Genomic DNA, 18,957 nt, shown 5'->3' on the forward strand with positions numbered 1-18,957 from the left:
TGACCTCTTAATTGTCATTCAAAATGTGACAGTGCTGCAAGCTGAAAATTGTCCTGGGCAGGAATGGCCGAAAGTGGCTGGTATTGAAGTGGTTAAATAGGAGGTTCACTCTGGGGTGGGGAAGAAGTCAGCAGCTACAAATCCTGTAGCTGCTGACTTTTAATAGAGGGGCACTTACCTGGCTGGGGATCAAGCGCCGTCCTTACCTGGGCCAGTTGATCATTAGCTTTCGTGTTCCAGGCGCCAAAATAATAATGGTGGGCAGCTGGCTGTGTTGCTTGGGGTGTCACATTCAGCTACACTCTGCTCTTTGTTAATGACCCTCAGTCTTTTGGGACCTGTGACATGTCCCAGGAGACTGCAGGGAGGGAGGGGGATCCGCTCTGATCATGTAGGTAATCTGAGCCCAAGTGGGAGCTGACCTGGTACCTGCTCCCGCACAGAGCAGGTAGGTATAAACCACACCACATTTGCAGAAAAAGAATGAGTTTACCAAAATTTTTGCCAAATGACCCTGCAAAGTATTGTAACTTTGATCAGTGGATTGTGGGTGCATTGTACAGGCACCTAAAAACTTTTGCAGGTAGGTATAAACCTGTTTGTTTAAAAAAAAAAAAATGATTTTACAACTACATTGAAGACTTTAAAAGTGCACATTTTGCCAATATAAATACACTCACATTTGCAGAAAAAGAATAAGCAAAGTATTGTAACTTTGATCAGTGGATTGTGAGTGCATTGCACAGGCACCTAAAAACTTTTCCCTCCATCTCCTTGGCTGTACCAAGGTACAAGCTTTCAGTTAGGGTACTTTCACACTGAGGCATTGGGGCATTGGTGGTAAATCTGGGTGGCACAGTGGTGTACTGGTTAGCACTCTCACCTAGCAGTAAGGGTCGCTGGTTTGAATCCCAACCACGACACTACCTGCCTGGAGTTTGCATGTTCTCCTTGTGCCTGTGTGGGTTTCCTCTGGATACTCCAGTTTCCTTCCACACTCCAAAGACATGCAGGTAGGTTAATTGGCTTCTGTCCAAAATTGGCCCTAGTATATGAATTGGATTGTGGGCTCCTTGAGGGTAGGGACTGATGTGAGTGTGCAATGTTCAGGGATAGGGACAAATGTAGACACCTGACTCAGGTTGAACTGGATGGACTGGTGTCTTTATTCAACCTAACTAACTATGTAACTATGTAAATTGCCGCCATTTTTAGCAGCGCTTTACCATCACTTTGAACCCCTGCTAGCAGCCAAAAAAGGGTTTTAAAGCTATGCTGCTGCCCATTGATTTCAAGACAGGGGCGCTTTAGGGAGCGGTCTATACACCGCCCCTAAAGTGCCTTAAAGATGTGCCTGCCAGCGCAGCGCTTCAGTGTGAAAGACCTCTGTCTTTCACACTGGCGTGACAGGAGAGACGCTTTATAGGTGATATTTTTAGTGCTATAGCATCTGTAAAGCACCTCAGTGTAAAAGTAGACTTAGAGAGTTGAGAGTCAATGGACTATGAGTGTGGCAGTTGCTGCACTTGTGTTCTATTGATATCTGCAATCATTCTACTGCATTGGCAAATGAGACTGTTAATTTGTTAATTCATCACCCCTATGAATGACACGGCTGTGTGGGGCGCAGCTGCACAATAGTATAGACTGACAGTTGCCGGGTTGTCGGGTAGAGCAGGGGTCTCCAAACTTTCTATACAAAGGGCCAGTTTATAGACCTTCAGACTTTAGGGGGGCCGGACTGAGGCCATCGGGAGCAGATCATTTTCCGGTATCAGTTGGAGTAAACGATGTCCCATTATTGGTGTCATTGGTAGGATTTGGGCCCCATCGTTGGTGTCATTGGGCCCCATTGTTTGTGTCATTGGGATGAATTGCGCCCCATTATTGGTGTTGTGAGGAATTGTGGACCATTGTTTCTGCCAGTGGGAGGAATTGTGCCCCTTTGCTGGTGTCTGTGAATTAAATAGTGCCTCAAGGGCCACAGTTTGGACACCACTAAGATAGATGGTTTTAAGGAGGATTTTTCTAGGTTGAGTATCCAACCCAGAGATTCCAGGTAGTTTACAGCTGCGATTAAACTTTGGTTTAGACCAGAGACTGAATGGTCTATTAAAAGTAGATCGTCTAAATAGGCTACAACAGTTATGCCCTGGGCCCTTAATCTAGCTAAAGGAGGTGCCAGAATCTTTGAGAACACCTGCGGTGCAGTGGCTAAACCGAATGGCAGGACTGGTGAGCAGGACTTACGTATGCGTTCTCTTCTGCATGGGGACAAGGGCGCTTTACATTTTTATTTTATTTATTTATTTATTTTTCATTTTACTTTATTTATTTTAGTTTGGCACTTTTTTTCCCCAAAAATCTATTTTTTGATCACTTTTATTCCTTTTACAAGGAATGCAAACATTCCTTTAATAGGAATATGGCATTACAGGTCCTCTTTACAGTGAGATATAGGGTCAATAAGACCCCACATGTCACCTCTAGCCTGGGAAGCCTGAAATAAAAAAAAAAACAACCTTTCTGGCTTCGATCGTAGTGGTGAGTCAGTAGAAGCACCGGAGAGTGGCAGGGGGGGGGACTTCCCCTCTCGCCTCCCGTAAGAACGATCAAGTAGTGGAACAGCCGTTATGATAATTTTTATGGTGTAGGGATTCGCCGGCTGAAAAAGCTGATATCTGAATGATTCCTGTAGCTGCAGGCATCATTCAGATATCCCTGCACAAAGCCAAGGATGTCATATGGCGGCCAGTGGGTGGGAAGTGGTTAAAATGCTTTTTTTTTTTAACACAAAGTTGTCAATTTATACAATGTTTCTAACACATAGCACGTACATACCAAAAATGACACCTCAAAATGGATTCTCCTACTCCTCCGGAGTATGGCAATACCACACGTGTGAGACTTCCACAGCCTGGCCACATACAGAGGCCGAGTACAGCCGAGCATGGCCGAGTAGGGCCAAGCATGGCTGGGTATGGCTGGGTATCACCGAGTATTGCAGGGTATCGCTGGGTATTGCAGAGTATTGGCAGGGCATTGCAGGGTATTGGCAGGGCATTGCAGGGTATTGGCAGGGCGTTGCAGGGTATTGGCAGGTATTGCAGAGTATTGGCAGGTATTGCAGAGTATTGGCAGGTATTGCAGAGTATTGGCAGGTATTGCTGGATATTGGCAAGGTATTGCTGGATATTGGCAGGTATTGGCAAGGTATTGTTGCGTTTTGCAGAGTAATGGCAGGTATTGCTGGGTGTTGGTAGGTATTGCTGGGTGTTGGCAGAGTATTGGCAGGTATTTCTGGATATTGGCAGGTATTGCTGGCTATTGGCAGGCATTGCAGAGTAATGGCAAGTATTGCTGGGTATTGGCAGGTATTGGCAGGTATTGCTGGGTATTGGCAGTATTGGCAGGTATGGCTGGGTATTGTTGGGTATGGCAGGGTATTGCTGGGTATTGGCAGGTATTGCAGAGTAATGCCAGGTATTGCAGGGTATTGGCAGGTATTGCAGAGTAATGCCAGGTATTGTTGGGTATTGGCTGGTCATGCTAGGTATTGGCAGGTATTGCTGGGTATTGGCAGGTGTTGCAGAGTATTGGCAGGGCTTTGCAGGGTTAATTGGCAGTCAGCAACGCTGTGGGCACTACAGATCCAGCCCACAGCGCTGCTGTCACGATCTCTCCCCTCGGTACAATTGACAGAGGGATCACGTAGTAAACGGCCACGATGAGCGGCCGTTTACCGTGATCCGTGATGCCTGGCGGTCACAGATTTTCTCGAGTGCGCGCCACTCTAGGAGGACGTCAATGCACGTCCTCCCAGAGTTAAGCAACCGCCCTGTAGCTGTCAGGATAAAACTGTTTATCCGGGTGTTCCCATTCAGAATATATAAGATTTTTTAGCCATGAATGAATAGGAAAAGTATCCCCAGATGGGGGGGTTTAGTGATCCCAAACCAGAGGTGGGTTCACCAAGAGACTGCTCTGCAGGCACCAAAAAGTTTGAACGAACCAATTTAGTAAGAGGGTGGACAAGCAAACTGTCCTGTGATACTACTCCCTCTATATTAGGATCCTCGGAAGAGGATATATTAGTATCTTCTAAATCTCTTGGAAGATCTTCCTGATCCCCAGCCTCCTGCACCTCAATATGCGGGTCCTGAGCACTGGATGGGGATCTGCTACGTTTAGACCCACTATGGAGAGTGATCATAGCATCAATTTTCTTTTCCAAATTAGAAATTGTAGAAGAATTATCCTCCTGTGTGATATAGGGGCTGAAGTGGCCAGCGCTGCTGCAACAACAACAGTTGTAAAAACTGTTGGCTCAGTCTGACCGGCCGCATCACTCTAAAGCCCCATACACACACCAAAACCATGTAGTAGAAGGGCCTGCCTGATTGCATACAAATTGAAACTCCTAAAGTTTGACCTCATATTATATAGTTTTGGTAAATCTGAAGGAAAAAATCATCAGAAAATCTGATAGTGTGTATGGGGCTTAAGAGGAAGATTACATTCTTTTGGAAATGGATTTAGGTTGTTGTGAAACCATCGAGCCCTTAGAACCCTTTGAGGAGTTCCTGGTCCCTCTTCGACTCATAGCCTGAAGCACAATGCAGAAGCACTACCAAAAAGAATGTACACTGCTAGGCTATAGTCCAGCACTACAAAGCTGCTATTAATACCTAGCCTAGTAAAGTAATAATGTGTCAAAGGGGAATGCCTGTATCACTAAACCTGAAGTAAGCCACCTCCACAGTCAGCAGCAGCAACACACACAGTGCTTTTAAAAACTTCCTCGGGGGGGGGGGGGAGACACACCGCTGAGCGGCCAAGTGTTTTTTTTTTTAAGTGATTTCAGAGGGGGGTAATTTCAACATGGGGGGCCACAGGAGGAGAGACCAGTCCCCCCTTTTGCTTACCGGAGGATCTGCTGCTTTGGCCGGAGGAGAAAGGAGGAAGTAATGGCTCCTGACACAGTGCTGAACCCAGCATAAGGCGGTGAGTGCTCAATACTGCCCCCAGTGGTGACACATAGGCATGACATCATTATATACTTAAAGGAGATATTCATAAGAAAATCCAAAGATATTTCTTAGAAAACTCCACTTACCTTCCCGCCGCAGGGTTATCTGAGATAAACCCAATCTTTACCCTTCACGATGGGCTCCGAAACCTTCAGGAGCAGGGGAACCTAGCGGTAACCCACAATCCTAGACCTGCAACAGCACCCCTGCCAGTAAAAACTTTATGGCCTTACTACCAAAAAGTACTGGATCCCAGGGTCCAGCTCTCTAAAAAGAGAAGCATTCACAGGCAAAACCTTGTTTCTTCGGACATGAGGCCCGGGTACCATTCCTTAGGCCCATCAAAGGACACTTTGAATGGATCTGGTCAGCATGGCTAACCCCAGCAAGGCTTGCTCCAGTGGAGCTCAGCACAGCACATCTTTACTCATGGCCGACACCTTAGACACTTGCGAAAAAACGGAGGCACTCCCAGTAGTGGGAGGGGTTATATAGGGAGTGAACTTCTGTTTTTAGGGTGTGCCAGTGTCCATCACCTAAAGGTGGCCTATTAACCACATAGTAACTACTATGGCTCTGTGTCCCCTGATGTAGAAAGAAATAAAAACCGCAGAGGTGATCAAAACCACCAAAAGAAAGCTCTATTTGTGGGATAGAAAGGACAGCAATTTTTTTTGGTACAACGTCACATGACCGCGCAATTGTGAGTTAAAACTATGCATTACCGTATCACATAAAATGGCCTGGTCATTAAGGGGATAAATCCTTCCGGGCTGAAGTGCGTAACCACTTGCAGCCTGCCATATTGCAATATGATGTTGGCAAAGTGGTTGCAATATCCTGACCGGACGTCATAATACGTCGCCAGGATATCAAGCCGCTGGCCCCAGGCTGACACACCGCAACTCTGATCTAGGTAAAGAGTCTCTGACAGAGACTCTTTACCACGTGATCAGCCATGTCCAATTACGGCTGCTCACGATATAAACAGGAAGAGCCGTTGATCGGCTTTTCCTCACTTGGGTCTGTCAACGGCAGCACGGCACAGCACTCGGTCAGTCTGTCAGCAGCTAGGAGGGTGGGATCGAGCACCTTGTCCTAAGTCCACAAGGGTGGCAGACAGAGTGGGTCAGCATGGCGTCAGTAGCTGGGGTTTCTTCCCCAGATCTCCCTGCATTGGCAACCGGCTGGCCTGCAAATAGTGCAGTGCCCTTGGATGCTTTGTCAGTGGTCCTGAAAACGTTCATTGCCAGGGTGGAGGCGGCCTGCGGTCCCAAGAGGGCTAAAAAAAAGTCCCCTGCCCCCCCACCCCAATCCTCTAGGGAGAGCTCTGATTCAGACTCGGGCCACGCGGTGACTGGCGGTCCCTGTTCTGATGTGTTAGAGGATGCTGACCAGAACCGTCCGGACAACGAGGATGATTCCGTGTCCAGGTCCGCGCAGGAAAAAGTGCTAGTTGGAGCACTTGTCACCGCTGTGCGGGATTCCCTGAAAACACAGGCTGCAGCAGGATCCTCTGCTGAGGTGTCAGTCCCCTTTGGGTCCCATAAACTGGCCCCTACACCTAAGGTGTTTCCGTATCTGACTTATTTTGATAAATTCATATACAAGGAATGGGGAAGCCCACAACGGACCATTTCAGTCCCAAATAGAATGGCAATGCGTTACCCCTTTGAAGAGAGCCTCCTTAAAAAATGGACGACTCCCCCGGGCATTGACCCCCCCCCCATATCCAGGTTAAACAAAGTAACCACGATTACGGTGGAAAGGGGCCCCTGCATTTAAGGACCCTACCGACAGGAGAGCCGAGGCAGTGGCCTGGTCCATGTTTATGGTAGTGGGGTCAGTGCTACGACCAGTACTGGCCGTGGCATTCGTGTCGCAGACCCTTACTGAGTGGGCAAAACTATTGCACCATGAATTGGAGAAGCAACAGTCTCCCCCTGTCTGCGTAGAACTAGCAGACCAGCTGGTGCACGGCCTTAAGTATGTCAGTGATGCGGCCCTGGATACAGTCCCCCTGCTCTCTAGAGCATCGGTATCAGCAGTGGTGCTACGGCACCTGATCTGAAGTTGTTGATGAACCGCAGGTGGTCATCGCTGCGTTTCTGCATGTGAGTTATGGACCTCATGGTAGCCTCCTGCGAGGTGGTACCGTACGCCCAATTTCACACCAGAGTCTTGCAGAAGGAGATACTGTCCAAATGGGACAAATCTCCATTATCTCTGGATCGGCAGATTCGGGTGAGCCAGTTAGTCAGCAACTCTCTTCTCTGGTGGCTGAGGTCTCGGGCCCTTCTGTCCGGGAGATTGTTCCTACCTCTTCATTGGACGGTAATCACAACAGACGCCAGCCTCACTGGCTGGGGTGGAGTGCTGGGGGTACAGTCGACCCAGGGCCTCTGGTCGCGGGAGGAATCCCAGTTACCGGTCAACGTGCTTGAGCTTCGATCGAGCAGGCTATGTCTCTCCACATGGTCAATGAGGCTACAAGGGCGTCTGATCAGGATCCAGTCAGACAACGACACGCCGGGGGCAGATGTCAACAATCAAGGAGGAACAAGGAGCTTGGCTGCAGCATGCGAGATCGCTCACTCTGGTGGGCAGAGCGACATGTGCCGGCCCTGACGGTCATATACATCCCGGGAGTAGAAAACTAGCAGGCGGACTACCTTAGTCGCCAGATACTGGACCCGGGAGAATGGTCATTGCATCCGGAGATGTGTTCAGGCTTCTTTGCCTGTGGTGAGGTACACCATATGTGAATCTCTTGGCCTCTCGGCTTAGTAGAAAGGTGCAGAGGTTTGTGTCCAGGACAAGAGACCCTTGGGCGGATGCGTCAGGCGCGTTGGTGGCTCCATGGGAGCAGTCCCGGCTGATATACGCCTTCCCTCCGCTCAAACTGTTGCTACGTCTGCTTCGCCGAGGGGATTCCAGTGATACTGATTGCCCCAGATTGGCCCCGGCGTCCCTGGTACGCCGACCTAGTACGCCTGGTGGCAGAGGCCCCTTGGCGGTTGCTAATGTAAGAAGACCTCCTATTGCAAGGTCCGATACACCATCCTGCTTTATCGTCGCTGGTTTTTAACGGCATGGCTGTTGAAAGTCAGGTGCTAAGGGACCAAGATCTGTTGGACTCTGTAATCTCCACTATGCTGAGGGCACAAAAATATTATTTTCAGAAGATTTACCATTGTAAGTGGAAGGCTTATATCTCCAAGTGTGAGGAGATGGGTTGGCACCCGTGCACCTATTCCGTTTCCAGGATCCTGCTGTTTTTACAGCGAGGAGTGGATCAGAAGCTGGCCTTAAGCACCATCAAGGGACAGATATTGGCCTTGGCTGTCCTTTTGCAATGCCGCCTGGCATGTCACTTGTTGGTAAGCACCTTTGTGCAAGGGGTTTGGCATGCAGTCCCTCCAGTTCGACCACCTCTGCCTCCGTGGGATCTGAATCTGGTGCTATCGGCGCTTCAGAAACCGCCGTTTGAGAACATCAGGGAAATTCCCTTGTTGACTCTTTCTCAGAAAGTAGTCTTTCTAGTGGCTATTACATCTGCCAGGACGGTTTCTGAGTTGGCGGCGGCCTTGTCTTGCAAGTCACCCTATCTGGTTATCCACAAGGATAAGGCAGTGCTACGTCCGCCACCCTCTTTTCTTCCAAAGGTTATTTCGGCATTCCATCTCAATGAGGACATTGTATTACCATCCCTGTGTCCAAAGCCGACACATTCTAAGGAGGTGGCCCTCCATTCCCTGGATGTGGTCCGGGCCCTAAGGGTATATCTGTCTGCCACGGCTCCCTTCCTGAAGTCAGACTCTGTTTCTGTGGATGGTCCGAAAAAAGGGCTGGCGGTCTTGTCGTCCACCATTTCCCGGTGGATCAGACAGATCGTGGTCCTTTCCTGTCAAGCCCATTCCACCAGGGCAATTGGGACCTCCTTGGTCGTCCGTTCACACTTTCACAAAGTTCTACAAAACTGATGTAAGCGCATCCTCGGATGCTTGCTTTGGCCGCAAAGTTTTGCAGGCGGCCGTGTAATAGTTGTAATTTACACTTTTTTTTTTTTTTTTTCTTGTAAGAGGAAGTTACATTTTGGTTGTGAACGCATTTTGATGCATACGTTGGCCGCAAGTTCTGATGCTGCTGTTTCAGATGGCAACTCCTCCGTTGAGGAGCGCCGCTGGCTGTGGGTGAAGGTATGATTTGCTGTTTCCACCCCTTGTTTTGACACTGCTTGGGGACATCAATACGGTCAAGATTTAATGGACCTGTGTCCTTCAATGAACGAAAGAGAAAATAGGATTTTTGTACTCACCGTAAAATCCTTTTCTCTGAAGTTCATTGACTGACACAGCACAGGTACTGAGCGGCAGGAGGCAGGCTGAGGGGTTTTGCCAGAGGGACCGCCCCCTGGGCGGAACTATGCAATTCTGCTGTTTTCACATGTAATACATGTTCTGCCTAGTCCTCTCCTGAAGGTGGCATAATAACCAGGGGTAAAGTCCTGGGGATAAAAGTGTGGGAACTCCCACACAAGATCCACTCCCCCACCAAAAAAAAAAAAAAAAAAAGATATGCTCATATGCATATATATTTCACAGAAAATACAGTGCAACATTTGTTGTAAAGTGCCAGTTTACAAAAACAAAATAAGTTAACTTGTCAAACTAACAGAATAATCACCACAAGAACGGAGGGGGACAGCAGAATGGAGGGGGAGATGGAGGAAAACTAGGGAGTGGGGGGCACAGCAGCAGCAGAACAGAGGGGGAGTGGGGGACAGCAGCAGCAGAACGGAGGGGGAGTGGGGGACAGCAGCAGCAGAACGGAGGGGGAGTGGGGGACAGCAGCAGCAGTAGCAGAACGGAGGGGGAGTAGGGGACAGCAGCAGCAGCAGCAGCAGCAGAACGGAGGGGGAGTGGGGGACAGCAGCAGCAGCAGAACGGAGGGGGAGTGGGGGACAGCAGCAGCAGAACGGAGGGGGAGTGGGGGACAGCAGCAGCAGCAGCAGTAGCAGAACGGAGGGGGAGTAGGGGACAGCAGCAGCAGCAGCAGAACGGAGGGGGAGTGGGGGACAGCAGCAGCAGCAGAACGGAGGGGGAGTGGGGGACAGCAGCAGAATGGAGGGGGAGTGGGGGACAGCAGCAGCAGCAGAACGGAGGGGGAGTGGGGGACAGCAGCAGCAGCAGAACGGAGGAGGAGTGGGGGACAGCAGCAGCAGCAGAACGCAGGAGGAGTGGGGGACAGCAGCAGCAGAACGCAGGAGGAGTGGGGGACAGCAGCAGCAGCAGAAAGGAGCAGGAGTGGGGGACAGCAGCAGCAGCAGAAAGGAGCAGGAGTGGAGGACAGCAGCAGCAGCAGAAAGGAGCAGGAGTGGGGGACAGCAGCAGAAAGGAGCAGGAGTGGGGGACAGCAGCAGCAGCAGCAGAACGGAGGAGGAGTGGGGGACAGCAGCAGCAGAACGGAGGAGGAGTGGGGGACAGCAGCAGCAGCAGAACGGAGGAGGAGTGGGGGAAAGCAGCAGCAGAACGGAGGGGGAGTGGGGGACAGCAGCAGCAGAACGGAGGGGGAGTGGGGGACAGCAGCAGCAGCAGCAGTAGCAGAACGGAGGGGGAGTAGGGGACAGCAGCAGCAGCAGCAGAACGGAGGGGGAGTGGGGGACAGCAGCAGCAGCAGAACGGAGGGGGAGTGGGGGACAGCAGCAGCAGAACGGAGGGGGAGTGGGGGACAGCAGTAGCAGAACGGAGGGGGAGTAGGGGACAGCAGCAGCAGCAGCAGCAGCAGCAGAACGGAGGGGGAGTGGGGGACAGCAGCAGCAGCAGAACGGAGGGGGAGTGGGGGACAGCAGCAGAATGGAGGGGGAGTGGGGGACAGCAGCAGCAGCAGAACGGAGGGGGAGTGGGGGACAGCAGCAGCAGCAGAACGGAGGAGGAGTGGGGGACAGCAGCAGCAGCAGAACGCAGGAGGAGTGGGGGACAGCAGCAGCAGCAGAAAGGAGCAGGAGTGGGGGACAGCAGCAGCAGCAGAAAGGAGCAGGAGTGGGGGACAGCAGCAGCAGCAGAAAGGAGCAGGAGTGGGGGACAGCAGCAGAAAGGAGCAGGAGTGGGGGACAGCAGCAGCAGCAGAACGGAGGAGGAGTGGGGGACAGCAGCAGCAGCAGAACGGAGGAGGAGTGGGGGACAGCAGCAGCAGAACGGAGGAGGAGTGGGGGACAGCAGCAGCAGCAGAACGGAGGAGGAGTGGGGGAAAGCAGCAGCAGAACGGAGGGGGAGTGGGGGACAGCAGCAGCAGCAGAACGGAGGGGGAGTGGGGGGACAGCAGCAGCAGCAGAACGGAGGGGGAGTGGGGGGACAGCAGCAGCAGCAGAACGGAGGGGGAGTGGGGGGACAGCAGCAGCAGCAGAACGGAGGGGGAGTGGGGGGACAGCAGCAGCAGCAGAACGGAGGGGGAGTGGGGGGACAGCAGCAGCAGCAGAACGGAGGGGGAGTGGGGGGACAGCAGCAGCAGCAGAACGGAGGGGGAGTGGGGGGACAGCAGCAGCAGCAGAACGGAGGGGGAGTGGGGGGACAGCAGCAGCAGCAGAACAGAGGAGGAGTGGGGGACAGCAGCAGCAGAACGGAGGGGGAGTGGGGGACAGCAGCAGCAGCAGAACAGAGGAGGAGTGGGGGACAGCAGCAGCAGAACGGAGGGGGAGTGGGGGACAGCAGCAGCAGCAGCAGAACGGAGGGGGAGTGGGGGGACAGCAGCAGCAGCAGAACGGAGGGGGAGTGGGGGGACAGCAGCAGCAGCAGAACGGAGGGGGAGTGGGGGGACAGCAGCAGCAGCAGAACGGAGGGGGAGTGGGGGGACAGCAGCAGCAGCAGAACGGAGGGGGAGTGGGGGGACAGCAGCAGCAGAACGGGGGGGGGAGTGGGGGGACAGCAGCAGAACGGAGGGGGAGTGGGGGACAGCAGCAGCAGCAGAACGGAGGGGGAGTGGGGGACAGCAGCAGCAGCAGAACGGAGGGGGAGTGGGGGACAGCAGCAGCAGCAGAACGGAGGGGGAGTGGGGGACAGCAGCAGAACGGAGGGGGAGTGGGGGACAGCAGCAGAACGGAGGGGGAGTGGGGGACAGCAGCAGAACGGAGGGGGAGTGGGGCACAGCAGCAGAACGGAGGGGGAGTGGGGCACAGCAGCAGAACGGAGGGGGAGTGGGGCACAGCAGCAGAACGGAGGGGGAGTGGGGCACAGCAGCAGAACGGAGGGGGAGTGGGGCACAGCAGCAGAACGGAGGGGGAGTGGGGCACAGCAGCAGAACGGAGGGGGAGTGGGGCACAGCAGCAGAACGGAGGGGGAGTGGGGCACAGCAGCAGAACGGAGGGGGAGTGGGGGACAGCAGCAGAACGGAGGAGGAGTGGGGGACAGCAGCAGCAGCAGAACGGCGGAGGAGTGGGGGACAGCAGCAGCAGCAGAACGGAGGAGGCGTGGGGGACAGCAGCAGCAGAACGGAGGAGGAGTGGGGGACACAGCAGCAGAACGGAGGGGGAGCATGCTCACTGTAACTAACAAAGTGTGTGTAACACACTAACCTGGAAGTTTGTCAATGACTCTGGCGGATGGCAAACTCGCAGCGGGCCTCGTGGGTGGGAGGACTCAGAGGCTCAGCTCAGGAGAAGAGAAGTTGAAATTAAGAAGTCTGGCAGCTCAGAGTTGGGCTACACTGATGGCAATGGTGGCGCCGTGACCGTCTGGCACTAATTGGGCAGTGGGCACAGGCTGGATCCTTACCAGCAGTAAGTGTGGCTCTGTCTGTTGTGGTGTCTGTGGCTGGCTGCTCTCTCTCGGAGGCGCTGCTCAGCTTAGCATCGTTACTCAGGCATATGCAGGCTGCTAACGGGAACTGAGTTTCTGTTGTGGGAAAAGTACAGGAACTCCGTTCCCATGCGTTCCCGCAGGACTTGAGCCCTGGTGATAACCTTACTGTCAAGATTTAATGGAGCTTTGTCCGAGTACAAAAATCAATTTTTTTTTTTTTTTTTTTTTTTTAGGGGAACACCTCTTTAAGTGTCCAGTGGTCAAGTGGTTAAACACACTGCTTGATTACTTCTGCCTTACATCCTGGTAGACTTTAGGTCATGACACAAGGAGTTAACCAGCTGTGGGTAGATGATGCAGGGTGTGCCAAAGGGGCTGGTTGCGGAGTGGAGCTCCACATTTGACAGGAAGCATGGCAGCCAGACCCCTCGCAGGCTGTGCTAATGAGATCAGCTGGTCAACTCCTTCTTGTGCCATGACCTATAGTCTGCCCAGGAAGTAGGCAGACGTGATCGAGCAGTATATTTAAACAACGGTGTAGAATTAATGGAAAGCTGTTTTTATTTTTGCTAAATAAGTATATTAATGCTATATTGGTACATAGGGGAGCTGAGGTTTAGAAGAAAAAAAAATAAGAAAGATGAACTTGGCCTTTATGGAGAAAGCACAAGTGACCTACTGTATGTTTAACCACTTGCTTACTGGGCACTTAAACCCCCCTCAGTCCCAGACCAATTTTCAGCTTTCAGCGCTGATGCACTTTGAATGACAATTGCGCGGGCATACAACACTGTACCCAAATGAAATTTTTATCATTTTTTTCCCACAAATAGAGCTTTCTTTTGGTGGTATTTAGTTACAGCTCGGAGTTTTATTTTTTGCTAAACAATCAAAAAAAGATGCAAAAAAAAAAAAAAAATCATGTTTTAATAGTTTGTTATAAAATTTTGCAAACGGGTCATTTTTCTCCTTCATTGAAGTGCGCTGATTAGGCGGCACTGATGGGCTGCATTGGTGGGCACTGATGGGCTGCATTGGTGGGCACTGATGGGCTGCATTGGTGGGCACTGATGGGCTGCATTGGTGGGCACTGATGGGCTGCATTGGTGGGCACTGATGGGCTGCATTGGTGGGCACTGATGGGCTGCATTGGTGGGCACTGATAGGCTGCACTGGTGGGCACTGATAGGCATAGTTAAGGCGGCACCGATGGGCACAGATAAGGCGGCACCGATGGGCACAGATAAGGCGGCACCGATGGGCACAGATAAGGCGGCACTGATGGGCAAAGATTGGGCACGGATAGGTGGCACGGATGGGCACTGATAGGTACCACTGATAGATGGGACTGATGGGCACTGATAGGTGGCACTGATAGGTGGCTCTGATAGGTGGCACTGATGGGCGGCACTGCTGGGCACTGGTAGATGACACTGATGGGCACAGATATGTGGCACTGGGGTGCAGCACCTTTGAGGAAGATTGTGGGCACTGCTGGGTGGCACTGCTGGTGGCACTGCTCGGTGGCACTGTGGGCACTGCTGGGTGGCACTGACGGGGGGCACTTACTTTTATTAAATGTGGCACTGCAGGGGGCAGGTGGGCACTGGCAGGGGGCAGGTGGGCACTAGCAGGGCTGGCCGTGATCGGGACTGACGTCCCGATCACGGCCGCCGGTGATCGGCTTTTTTTTTTTCTCCTCGCGCTGTCAGCGCGAGGAGGAATAATAGCCGATTACCGGCTCCGTTATATCACATGATCAGCTGTCATTGGCTGACAGCTGATCACGTGATAAGGGGTCGGGATCGACCCCCTTGCACGGATCGGTGATCAGGCGAGTCTCATGGACTCGCCGTTCACAGAGCGCGCCGCGCGCGCCCCTCAGAGGGCGCGCAGGCCGCTCGTACACGGGACTACGTCTATTGACGTCGTCCCGGAAAAGGAGATCCGCGCTGTAGCCGTCATTTGGCTATAGCGCGGATCTCAAGTGGTTAAGTAAATATGTCCACTCAACGAGGTCAGAGTGGAGAGTGAATGGTGGTGGCCCCCCCCAGCATTTTCCTAATCCACGTTTAAGGATGCATATACATTGCACATATCACAGTATTTTTTGTTAAAGTACACTTTAGAAACTTTTATTATTAAAGATTTTATTTTATGTCTACTCATTACTGCGTTACGTTTATGGCACCTATTGCTGTCACATGTATTGGGGATTTTATATTGTAGTGGCAGATTATCTGTGCACACCATTGCATGGTTTATTTTATAGTATTCTATTGCATATAATATGTGTTTGTTATTGATTGTGTTGCTCTACAGTTTTAGGTTCTTTAACCACTTTCAGACCGGACCATTTTGCTGGTCAAAGACCAGACCACTTTTTGCGATTCGGCACTGCGTTGTTTTTAACTGACAATTGCGCGGTCGTGCGACTTGGTTCCCAAACAAAATTGACATCCTTTTTTTTCCCCACAAATAGAGCTTTCTTTTGGTGGTATTTGATCACCCCTGCGGTTTTTATTTTTTGCGCTATAAACAAAAATAGAGCGACAATTTTGAAAAAAAAAACTCATTATTTTTTACTTTTTGTTATAATAAATATCCCCCAAAAATAAATAAAAAAACATTTTTTTCCCTCAGTTTAGGTCGATACGTATTCTTCTACATATTTTTGGTAAAAAAAAATCACAATAAGCGATTGATTGGTTTGCGCAAAAGTTATCGCGTTTACAAAATAGGGATAGTTTTATAGCATTTTTTATTAATAATTTTTTATTATTTGTACTAGTAATGGCAGCGATCAGCGATTTTTTTATTGTGACTGCGACATTGTGGGGGACCCATCGGACATTTTTGACACATTTTTGGGACCATTGTCATTTATACAGTAATCACTGCTACATAAATGCAGTGATTCCTGTGTAAATGACACTGGCAGTGAAGGGGTTGACCAGTGGGTGGCAGTGTAGGGGTTAAGTGTTCCTAGGGATGTTTTACTAACTGGGGGGGGGGTTGGGCTTTCATTTAGTGAACACTGATCTCTGCTCCAATCACATGGAGCAGAGATCAGCATCACTAGTTGCTAGGCAGAATGGAGAAATGTTGCCCGCGGCGATCGAGTCCGCGGGTCCCGCGACCGGAACCACGGGGGTCCCGACCAGCGCGCGGCGCGCTCCCCGATGGCAGGGCGGCAAATTTAAAGGGACGTACATGTACGCCCATTTGCCTGCCCGTGCCATTCTGTCGACGTACATCGTCGTGCGCTGGTCGGCAAGTGGTTAAGGCTACTTTCACACTGAAAACGCTGAGCATTAGCGGTAAAGTGCCGCTAGTTTTAGCAGCGCTTTACCATCATTTTGGGACCCCTGTATACACTGGTCCCGCACTGCCCCAAATATGCTTGCAGGGCTTTTAAAGTGGTTGTAGACCCTTACAAACCACTTTGACCTACAGGTAAGCCTAGATTAAGGCTTACCTGTAGGTCTAAGAAATATCTCCTAAACCTACACAGTTTAGGAGATATTTGCCAAAAGACAGGCACCGCTGTCTACGGTGCATGCGCCGTAGACAGCGGCGCGCTGGCGCACTGAGAATGCCGCTGTTAACAGCAATATGCAGCGAGTGGCGGCTCCCGTGCGCATGCGCGGGAATGACGTCATCGCGGCTCCGCCGAATGACAGTGCCGGAGCAACGAGACCCACCAAGAAGATGGAGGCTCCGTACACAAGGGGACAGAGGTGACTTCGCTGGCTCCTGTGTCAGGTAAGTGACACATAATGGACTACTATGTGATGCATAGTAGTCCATTATGCTTTACCTTTGCAGGGAATCAAAGAGGAAGTAAACCCATCAGGGTTTACTTCCTCTTTAAGAACGTCCTGCAAATGCACCACCAGAGTGAAAAGCCACACTGAAATGAATGGGGAGGCAGTTTTCAGGCATAAGTTAGAGGCTATTTCTAGAGCTAAAACGCCTGAAAACTGCCTCAGTGTTATATGGTCACACTTTGTTAAAGCGGGAGTCCACCGGGACTCCGCGTTTTTTTTTTTTTTTTTTTTTTAAACCAGCAGCTACAAATACTGCAGCTGCTGACTTTTAAAATAGTGACACTTACCTGTCCAGCACGCCCGCGATGTCGGCACCCGAAGCCGATCGCTAGGTCGTCTGTCGGGTCCTGCCGCCGCCATCTTGGGTATGGGAATCAGGAAATGGAGCCTTTCGGCAATCCGGACGGTCCCCGCTGCCTCTGGGAACTGTGTGTTTCCCAGCAGGCAGCAGGGCACTTGCGCAAAGGGGCGGGCAGTTGCGGAAAGGGGCGTAATCTACGCCCCTTTCCGCAGACAGCTATCCCGGAAGTGGGTGCAGTTACCTGGATTATCCAGGTAACTGCACCCCCCTCCCCCCTGAAAGGTGCCAATCGTGGCGCCGGAGGGGGGGGGATTCCGATGAGCGGAGGTCCATTTTAGGGTGGACCTCCGCTTTAAAAAAACACCAAGTGTTAGGCATGTTTTAGCAATGCATGGTAAAGCTTGGAAGCTGGGGGCTGGGAAGATCAGCGATTGGTGTGTGGGCAGCCATGGACAGTGCTGGTAAAACCATGTCATACTCTACTGCTGTGATGGCACCCCAGATGTTTTGGAACTACATTTCTCATGATGCTGAACTACATGGCAGAGTGCATGAGCATCATGGGAAATGTAGTTCAAAAATATCTGGGGTGCCAAAGTTTGACACTAAAACTGACTAGAGAACTGTGCATTCAATACTGGGGAATTATGTGTTTGTCCTAGTTGTAGGATACTGATGAGAAATGTGCTCATGTGATGTGATGACCAATGTGTGTACTGACACGCCCTAACTAACATAGCCCTTGTCTACTCAGCGAAAAGAAATTAGAAACTTTATTTCTACAGAGGAACGAGCAGAGACTGTTGCTGAACTGAGCCTCACTCACTGCTGAATCTCCACACTGTGTGTCTGGTTTCATTGTGAAAAGTCCTATGGGCTGTTTAATATGCAGTTTGTGTGGTGGGATTGTGTTTGACTGCAGACTTAAGTCTCGTACACGCAATCGGATTTTCTGCAGTCAAAGCTCCAGACTTTAGTGCAAAGGGTGTGTGCCATGAACTTGTCTTGCATACAAACGGTACACAATTGTCGGCCAGCAAACACGAATGTAGTGACGTACTACATGGAATTTCAGCTTTTGAGTGCCTCCCTTTGGGTTCCTTCTGCTAGTGTTGTGTTTGGTGAGCATTGATTTGTAATTTAGACTTTTGTGTGGCGGACTTGTGTACACACGCTTGCAAAATCTGACAACAGACCATTGTCCGCCGAAAATTTACTAGCCTGCCATCCAAAATTTGTTGGAGGAAAGTTGGACAACAATTGTCTGATGGAGCGTACTAATGGTCGGATTTTAGGCAAACAGTCTGTCATCACACAATTCCTGGACGAAAATCCGATCGGGTGTACGAGGCTTTAGTTCCTGTTCACACCGGTGCGGCTCATCATGCGATATGAGAATTGAATTGTTCAAATTGGTGCAACGCCAAATTTGTGGTGCTGCATTCATTTGAAAAAGTAGTTCCTGCGCTACTTTTGGCGATTTCAGGTGCGACTTGCATAGAGGTCTGTGCATGAAGTCGCACTGAAATGCAGCATTCAAATGGTGCGATCTCAAGTTAAGTCACATGATTTCAAAGTCTGATTCGGTGTGAACCCGGGCTAAAGGCTGATTCACACAGAAAGAACAGCTGCCTGCTACGGGCGCAGTATGGGACAGCGTGGTGCACAATTCAGCACATCACACAGCTTTTTTTTTTATTTCAATGAACTTTATTTGAAATGTACAAAAGTAAACGTCCTTTATGTCACTGCGCAGTGCTGCTGCACGGTCCAATAAAATGCAGCATGTCTGTATTGTATTGCAGCTCCAGGCTCTGTTGCAGTGTAAATGGGACACCAAAAACAATTGTTTTCTCTGTGACCGACAATGAAGTAAAACGCCGGTGACCGCACATGTGAATTCAACCTACGCTGTCATGCACGTGGACATTCCCATGCCGCCGCAGGTGGGGCATACAGCCAGCCATATAAATGAATGGCTGTACACTCGTTTTAATCTT

The 18,957-nt window shown here is 50.9% G+C and overlaps 1 protein-coding gene across 2 annotated transcripts in view; it reads left to right on the top strand.

Annotated features, from left to right (window-relative positions):
* Positions 1 to 18,957, top strand: part of LOC143964534 (E3 ubiquitin-protein ligase RNF213-like) — a 582,447-nt gene that overhangs the window by 2,326 nt on the left and 561,164 nt on the right. The window lies entirely within an intron of this gene.

Source organism: Lithobates pipiens, unplaced genomic scaffold (genome assembly GCF_037356315.1).
Source record: "Lithobates pipiens isolate NorthernLeopardFrog02 unplaced genomic scaffold, aLitPip1_a1.2 Scaffold_8, whole genome shotgun sequence".
NCBI classification, from domain to species: Eukaryota; Metazoa; Chordata; class Amphibia; order Anura; family Ranidae; genus Lithobates; species Lithobates pipiens.